This window comes from Myotis brandtii, unplaced genomic scaffold, assembly GCF_000412655.1.
Source record: "Myotis brandtii unplaced genomic scaffold, ASM41265v1 scaffold447, whole genome shotgun sequence".
Lineage (NCBI taxonomy): Eukaryota > Metazoa > Chordata > Mammalia > Chiroptera > Vespertilionidae > Myotis > Myotis brandtii.
The window spans coordinates 622,488-631,813 of record NW_005367108.1 but is presented as its reverse complement, the minus strand read 5'-3'; the positions used below and the strand labels follow the sequence as shown (position 1 = coordinate 631,813).

The window sequence follows — 9,326 nt, the reverse complement described above, 5'->3', positions numbered from 1 at the left end:
GTTTCTTATCTCCATTCCAGGGAGTAAAGATTATGTAGCTTAAGCGTGATTGTTCTTAGTTAAAGTGATTAACTACCCGCCTGGCACTTAGTTAAGGGGTTTTATCCCCTCCCTAACTTCAGGGAAAAATCCCTACCTGGGGAAACAACCTTTCTCGGAGAGGTGACCTTGGTTAAAACACATAGCGCGAAGGGGAGCAAACATATTAAGAACAGTATGCCATATACGCCAGGTCCCTTGAAACATATGCTGTGCAGATGTTTCTTCCCTGCAGCGACTGTGTCAAGCAGCAAGGATGGACCGGCTTCCGGCACAACTGAGCCAAAGTAAGCACACTGTCACCACTAAGAGGTAAGCTTTAGTTGAAAGAGCAGTTCCAAATCCACCTGCGAGTCAGTTACAAATTTAAAAAAAAAAGGCAAATAGAAGTGGAAGGGAGAAGTGAGAAAGGTAGATGAAGCAGGCATGGAAAAACAAGGCAAGACAAGAAACCATATATCTCTAAAATGAGAGACAGAGAGAACTAGCTTCTCAGATTCCAGACAGTTCTCCCATTCACACAAAGTCTAGTTCTTTATCAACCCAAAACAGCTGGATCCTTATAACAACCTCTCCTTGAAAGCTAAATAATTCATGATTAAAGCACTTAAATTAAAAAACAAAAACATGTATACCAAGATAAATAAAAAGCTGGTTAACAGCTAAATCCAAAGAGAAAAACAACTGTATAACCAAGAAAGTAAAATCTCAGGTAGCCACAAAAGCTCTCTATATATGAATGCCTTATCAAGAAGTCCCACGAATATTTATCATATTCTGGTCAGTGAAACAAATTAGAATTTATTTATCTTTTCAAAATAAAGTATCAGTGTTGACAAATAAAAAATTGTTTCAAACCCAAAGGAGATATACCTGTTGATCTATTTGAAGGTATTTTATTAGCTGTCGAAAGCAGACCTTTGTTGTTTGATTGTTTGTAATAATCAGCAGTATGTTGGATTAGCAGCCTCATCTTTGACAAGCTTTATAACTCATACAACTAATAGAGAAGAGACAAAGTATAAACAGCCCTGTAACTAATCTTTAACTTGATGGTCCTTTGTTGTACTTAGACTAACAATAGTCTCAAGATACCCTTATTTTCCTCTAAAAGATCCTTTCGCTGAAAATAATCTTTGAACTGATTTTGAAGCGAGTTCTCTTACAACAAATCCAAAATAGAACTCAGCATGAGCTCACAATTAATTAATTTGACAAATTTGCTTCAACACTGTCAAAGACCAAACTAATGTCAGAATAACTGTAATCCCGGTCACCTATTACAGATTCTGGCATACTTCCTCTCTGGCAAGAAATATATAATTTAAACCTTGAATTTATTTAAACCTTTCACATTTTATTTACAGAATTTTTCAATATTACTGTTAATTTATCCTTAAAAAGCTTAATCGGTACTAATAAGACCTCAAGTAAAGCTTGCAAATTTTTATATTTTCAAAACAGGAAAAGTTTAATTGAAATTTTCCATAACGCATGATGTGTCAAAAGAATTTCTGAACTACTACAAAAGGCAAAAGAGTGAAATTACTAATCCAATAATTAGGTTTTTCTCCTTAGTTATACTGACAAGACAGAATTATGAATAAGGGAGGAATTATTCAATCTCTCTGGTGACAGAATAGTTCTGTATCTTGATTATGGTGGTGGTTATAGAATCTCCACATGTGATAAAATGGCAGAGAACTATACACACACTGTACCAATGTCAATTTCCTGGTTTTAATATTGTACTAAACTTTAGTAACTAAAGTTATGTAAGATATAACCAATAGGGGACACTGGGTGAAAAGTACACGACCCTCTCTACTATTTTTACAACTTTCTGTGATTTATAATTACTTCAAAAGTAAAAGCAAGCAAACAATTCATGAGTTCACTTAATGATAACAAAAATACCATATAAAAAGCAAATTAATGTTTTAATATTGTACTAAACTTTAGTAACTAAAGTTATGTAAGATATAACCAATAGGGGACACTGGGTGAAAAGTACACGACCCTCTCTACTATTTTTACAACTTTCTGTGATTTATAATTACTTCAAAAGTAAAAGCAAGCAAACAATTCATGAGTTCACTTAATGATAACAAAAATACCATATAAAAAGCAAATTAACCTAAATACCCTCCCTGTGCCAGGCCAGTGTAGCTCAGTGGTTGAGCACCAACCCAGGAACCTAGAGATAGTATGGTTAGATTCTGGATCAGGGCACATACCTGCGCCCGCGCGAGCAGGGTGAAGGTTGCGGTGAGCCGTAGGGCCGAGGAAGGCCGGAGCCAGCGCCGAGGGCTGCAGGGAGAGCACAAGGCTCAAAATGGAAAATCATGAATCAGATGATACTTTCGAGAAAGAACACATTTTGGACATCATAAACAGAAAAATTAACCAACTTCCAGAAGCAGAAAGGAATCTACTTGAACATGGATCGTTCACTTAATGATAACAAAAATACCATATAAAAAGCAAATTAACCTAAATACCCTCCCTGTGCCAGGCCAGTGTAGCTCAGTGGTTGAGCACCAACCCAGGAACCTAGAGATAGTATGGTTAGATTCTGGATCAGGGCACATACCAGGGATTTGGGCTCAATTCCCAGTAGGGGGCATGCAGGAGGCAATCAATCAATGATTCTCTCTCATCATTGATGTTTCTTTCTCTCTCTCTCCCTTTCCCTTCTCTCTCTGAAATAAATAAAAATGTATATTAAAAAAAATAATAATAAATAAATAAATACCCTCCCCGATTAGCAAACTAGAAAACTGAAACCTAACCAAGTAACACAAACTTACATGGTCAGTAACAGAGAGAAGATACCTAATTAAAATGCTGTCAACTAAACATTCTATTTCAGAAAAATGGAACTTAAAATTGGAGTAACCAATTACTTGTGCTCATTAAATAATTCTTTGTTTTAGGGAAGAAGACCAGGTCATTTGATGCCTACAGTGCATTAGAAAATAACCAATACATATATATTTTTTTATATTGCTACTAGAGGCCCAGTGCAAGAATCCATGCATGGGTGGGGTCCATCCAGCCAGCCCTGATCAAGGCCAATCAGCCAGGGCCAGCCAGGGGGAGGGGCTGCAGGCGGTTGGCCAGCTGGCCCAGCCCCCTGGTCTAACTCCCAGTCAAAATCCTGGTCAAGGGGACAATTTGCATATTAGCCTTTTATTAAATAGAATACTTTATTTAAAGGAAGAAACTTTTTTTGTTAATCCTCACCTGAGGATATTTTTTTCATTGGTTTGGGGGGGGGGGCAGTGGGTGAGGGAGAGGGAGAGAGAGAGAGAAACATCGATGTGAGAGAGACACAACGACTGGTTGCCTCCCACATACATGTGCCCTGAAAGGGGCTGGGGGTCAAACCTGCAACCCAGGTACATGCCCTTGACTGGGAATCGAACCCAAGACCCTTTGGTGCTGGGCTGATGCTCTAACCACTGAGCACACCAGCCAGGGCAAGGAAGAAACTTTTTTTAAAGGGAAAAAACCTCAAAGAAATTTATATTTAACTTTAGACCTATCACCTTTGGAGGGAAGTGGCATCTTATTGAAAACCATGATACAGTATTCTAAGATCATGCCATCTTCTCAGAGAGGTCTACCTTAGAAAAGAGTGTACAGCAACTATTCTTGTCCTGCGTGGTTCTAAACTGCTATGTAAAACTAAACATAGGCTATCTTTGACTCAAAAAAAAAAAATGCATTTTCAACCAAATAACGATAATATTCAGAATAGCTGCTTTCAAGTTCTCCACAATGAACAATTATGTTCCATAAAGGTAAACGCTGGCTAAATTAGTGGTTGCAAACCACAGTCATAATATAGCATCCTACAAAAATTACACTCTAAAGTCTGAACTTATACCTTAGCGATCATCCTGCTACTTCTATACAATCGTTTTGGTAACATTTATCCTTGTGAGGCTCAGTTTAGTAAAAACAAGACAGTCTTTCTCCTTGAGAGGAATGAGACACAGATATAAATCACCGTATGTGTATCATCTAGCACTCTGGAAAACCAACTGAAGCAGTGTGTAAGTATAAACATTAGTATGTAAATAAAACAGATGTTTGTCTAAAGTGGCTTCCAGATCATATAATGCAACTATTCAATTGTCCCAATAGTAACTTAAAGAAAACACATTACTTGAAATGGAGTGAGAATTCAGATTTGTGGAGAAGAAAGTAAAAGAAACTACACAAAGTTAATAGATCTTTAATGAACTTAGATGAGAAGATATAAAAAATTGGTGTATCAAGGGGAAATCTAGGTTAGAAACCTAGAAAAATGTATTAACATGGCTGGGCAAGTGATTTTTTACATTGTAGCCTGAATTAGTCAATAATCTAACTAGTATTACTCTTTATTTTGGTAGAAAAATAAAAGCCAGAATAGCAAAATATACCATCATTCTTTATACAGCAATGTGCTTTAAGTTTAAAGTTCACAATTCTTTATTTTTGAAGATACTACTAACAAATGCAACCTTCATAGACTAATGTCCAACCTTCCTTATCCATGCTACAGAGTATTTGGGTTGGTCTACCAGTTGGCATGGCTAAGGGTCTGAGATCAGTAATCATAAAATGTAAGGCAGGAACCAGAACATAAAATTATCTGTTACAGCACAATTATAATAGTTAACATTTATGATATGCCAAAAGCATTCTAAGGATTTAACAGCATTCTAAGGGCTCACAATAATTCTATGAAGGAGTATTTATTCCCATTCTTTAGATAATTGAGGCAGAGACAAGTCAAATGACTTGCCTAAGGTCACATAGCTATAATTCTATGAAGGAGTATTTATTCCCATTCTTTAGATGAGATAATTGAGGCAGAGACAAGTTAAATGACTTGCCTAAGGTCACATAGCTCGTAAGTGGCAGAGGCAGGATATGGACACAGGTGAAATGACAGTTTGGATGTAATCCAAAAGGCTAAAGAGCCATTGAAAGATTATAGTTGAAATATGGCTGAAAATAAAATTCACATTTTATTTTAGTGAGATTCCTAATTGGATTGAAGAATGACTATGGAAAAACACTAAAAGCAGGAAGATTAGTTAAAAGGCTGATGTGGCAAGCAAGACTGATGAAGGCCTGAGAATAACAATAGAATGAAAATAAGTGAATAGATAAACACAAAGGATACAAAATCAACTTGACTTCATGCCTGGATGGAGACAATAAAAATTATTCCATAGCTTGACTGACTAGACCCAACCCAATAGTAGCTTCATATTTCAATCATATGATTACTGTATCAAAATCCTAAAGCAGGTAAATTCAGTCTTAAGTCATCTTCATTTCACCAATGGCCATAGCATTTGACTTCCCCTCTTTGAAAAAGTGTTTATATATACTAAAACTACTGCCACTTGGTAATTCCATACTAATTGTTTAATATTGATAACCACATGCAGACCTCTGATAAACCACTGAAGGTGAGATGGACAGAAAAGCTACAGAGAATATATGTGGAATTGAGTAAAAATTTTGACCATAATCAGTACTCTAAGTGTAAGAAAAAAATCTAAATGCCCTTTGAATAAATTTGATTCTAATTTTATCACTTATAAGGAGGGATCTGTTACCACCTATTTTAGGATTCTAAAGAAGTAAAATAACACAACTTCAAAGCTAAATCAACTATTGTTATTTTTTCTCCTTCTGTTTGTAAATGTAAAAAATAAAAAAGGCAAAAAACTATCCTTATAAACCAAGCCAAAGATCTTTAAAATATTGCATTAACATTATAATAACCATTGGAAAAACTTACTGTAACTTCAACCTTACCACCACTGTAAGGGTAAAAACTATGCTAATGCCAGGAGCTTCCAGTAACTAAATGCTCTTGGAAAGTGTCCAAGACAATGTTATAGTAAATTTCCAACTTGTTTCATCTAACATCAAGAAAAACAAGTTATCTAAAGCATTGGATTATGTTTAAAAAGACTCTAACTAAAAGTTTTATGTCAAATAATCACTCGGAAAAAATTTTACACTGTACTTACGATGGGCCCTAAGTCTGGTAAGGATCAACCTGGGGGATAGCTGCACTTACTAATCTAAGTCACATATTACTTAATATTATTTTGAGAAAATTTTCAATACCAGTAGCTCCCATTTTGAGAGAACTAGATTTTGACAGAATCTATTAAAGTAACAGTTGACAATGATGCTGCAAATCTCCCTAGATTCCATATCGTGGACAGCATGTGATGGTGGTTACACTTTGATTTCTAGCTTGAGCCCCTTTACTCTCCTATTATTGTGGCTCAGATTCCTTTTTCATGGTGTACAAGTCTGATAGATATATACCGATGTCATGTATAAGGAAACATAATGGTGTTTTGTAACTGTGAGTGCATATGTGAATATACGTATATAACACTCCAGACAAGCTGGGATTTCCACTCATAACAACTGGTTTAGAAATTAAAGTTCTCCTAAATTGAGAAGTAAAAGCCAGGGGTTATAAGAAAAATCTAGCCAAATAGTAAAGGGAGCTATAAAATTAATTATGGAGACAAAAAAAACATCAAAATAAAGCAGGTTCACCAAACAAAGCCAACAAATTTTCACTAAGCATCTTTATCTGTAAACGCTGACATTTTTAAAAAGTTGAGTGGTACACCAACTTACATTTATGAAAAATGACATCATAGAATAAATGTCTAATTCCCAAAAGTAATAATTCAAGTTTAAAGATCTGCATATAAAAATAATAGAAGCAAGAGCTGCAATGAAATGAATAGAAAAAGCAAACATGGTTTTACAGGAAATATTAAAAGTGGAATAGACTAAATATAATATACAAAAGACCCAAAATGAAGGAATTAGGCAGAAATATTCCCAATGTATTCAATATCTACTGAAACAAGCAATGCCATTCCAACTAATACCTGCCACAAAAGTTGGCATAAATGAGCTACTTCTATTATTTTTTAATGATGAACCAAGGAGAGATTTGTTACATATATTTTGTAATTTACCAAGACTGTGCTATTAAATTTATATTAGTGATGCTTCAGCCAAGGATTTGTGCTAAGAAGACTGAAATCTGTTAGTACCACAGTGAAAATGATGCCTCACTAGATATTCAACATAAAGCTGACCCCTAAAGGTTCCTTGATGCACATCTGCAACAATACGGTATACTAAACTAGCAACAGATTGGTTAAAAACAGTTTGGATTTTCAACTTCCATAACACAGGCAACATTTTTAGAAGCAATCATATTAAAATAAACGTGTCTTTCACAGTTACAGGATGAAATCTTAAACTGGCAGGCACCAATGCCCTGATTTTCTACTTTTTTCGTAAACCATATGACTTCCACATGCTGAGAACGTTTTATGCTTTAACCTGCAGTAAAGGCTTTACATCATTTTAATGCTCAGTGCTTAAAATGCAACAGAATCACCCCCAATGAATGCAAGGAATATATCTGGTTTACTTTAAATCGGACTGTTAGAGAAAGTTCAACGAAAGCTTTCCCAATAACTTTGCATTTCCATAGAAGAAAACAAACAAAAAGAAAAACCTGAGGTAAGGGCAGGCAGAAGAGCAAATACTGTTATATGGTTCCAATTCTCAACAAACATTTTAGTTTTATTTCTAAAACAATTATTGAACATTTTAATATTGTATATCTAACAGAATACCTTTCACACAAAAAAAATCACTCTATTATGGAATTATTTAGGATTTTTCTCTAGTTTTTACAAAGTAATGTTTCAGGTTAAGATAGAAGGTTAAAACAAACAAATTCTGGAAATCCTAGTCTATAACAAACTAAAGGCTCTACTTTGTATTCTAAATTCAAAATTTAGAAGACATCAATTTTGTCTTTATTCAGGTCAATCTAAATATATATGCTACCTCATGCATACAGTCAGCTTGTGTGTGTGAACTACCAACTGCAGGAATTCCAATTCAAAGGTTATAAAATATACCATAAAATTACATACTGTATCTATGTGACTTTCAGTTTCAAAGGTTCGAGAATTGATAAGTTTGCAGTTGCTAGGTTCAAGAATTGATAAGTTTGCAGCCAAATATGTAAGTACACTAAATTCTCAACAGTCTAAAGAGAAATTATGCCAATTCCTTTGGTTATTTAAAAGTCTATTACAGTAAAAAGCTGTCTCGTGAGAAGGGATATTGACAAACTTATATTTCAGACTGAAGGAAATACAAATTATATTATCTTGAATTCTCCTGGTGTGATGTTATTAAATATTAAAGACTGTGAGAAACGACATGTTGCAATCCCCTTCCCTTTATACCTCTAACTGAAACTTGGGGGTGGGGGCTGGGGGGAATCAGAATTCACATTTTCCAAACGACTTATAAACGTAGTTCAGCCAGCTCTCACAACTCGGTTGTACAGTTTTAAAATAAGTTTTAAAAGCACTGCAACCTTGCTGTGACCATTACCTGTGGCTAAATGCAAAATAAAAACAAATGCAGGTCCTTTTCACCTAAAGATGTGTTTTACACACAAAACCACAAAAAGCACAACCGTATTAGCACAAACTAAACAAACAGGCACAGGAGGCAGTACGTCCATCCAGGAAGAGCAAAGTACAATGCCAAGAAAGAAAGGAAGGAAGGACTTCAGGAAAGAAGAAGGAAAGGAAGGAAGGAAGGAAGGGAAGCGGGAAGGAGGGAAGGCAGAGGTCTGCACAGCTGCAGGATCTCAGGGAAATCAACTAGTCACATCACTCCGCCCTACAGGGAACAGGAGGGTTTTTAAAGCGTCAGGGCAATTGCATAAAGCGATCACTTCATACCGTTCAACTTCACACGGTACCTTGAATGCCAGCTGCATTCGCCCCTCCACTCACCCAATGCCTCCTCGCTCTTCGGTGCCGGCTTTCAGACAAATGCGAGACGGAACAGGGTGGGGTTTCCTGCCACGCAAATCAGTCGCCCCATCTCAAGATACACAAGTCATCCTGTGTTTTTAAGTAGACAGAGGGGCAGACACATGCCAGCACTCCGACCGCGACCCCGCGCGCCCGCAGCTTATGTTTAATGTGTTCGACACCCAGACGAGGAGATAGAGATACACCTACCTGCTGTTTTCGGGGAGAGGGTGGGTGGAGGACTCCTTTCGAAGCAGCCCCAATCGTGTCACCAAAACACGGTTCCGGAATAAAATATTAAGAACACTTTTTTTCCTTTCCCACCTCATCTACCGACTTCAGGGATGCAAGAACCCCTCTCCACGCCACCTCCGCTCGACAGTC

The 9,326-nt window shown here is 36.4% G+C and overlaps 1 protein-coding gene across 7 annotated transcripts in view; it reads right to left on the bottom strand.

The window, feature by feature from the left end:
- The window catches only part of HMBOX1 (homeobox containing 1), a 206,720-nt gene that overhangs the window by 196,232 nt on the left and 1,162 nt on the right, over positions 1–9,326 (bottom strand). The gene's annotated exons all lie outside the window — the stretch shown is intronic.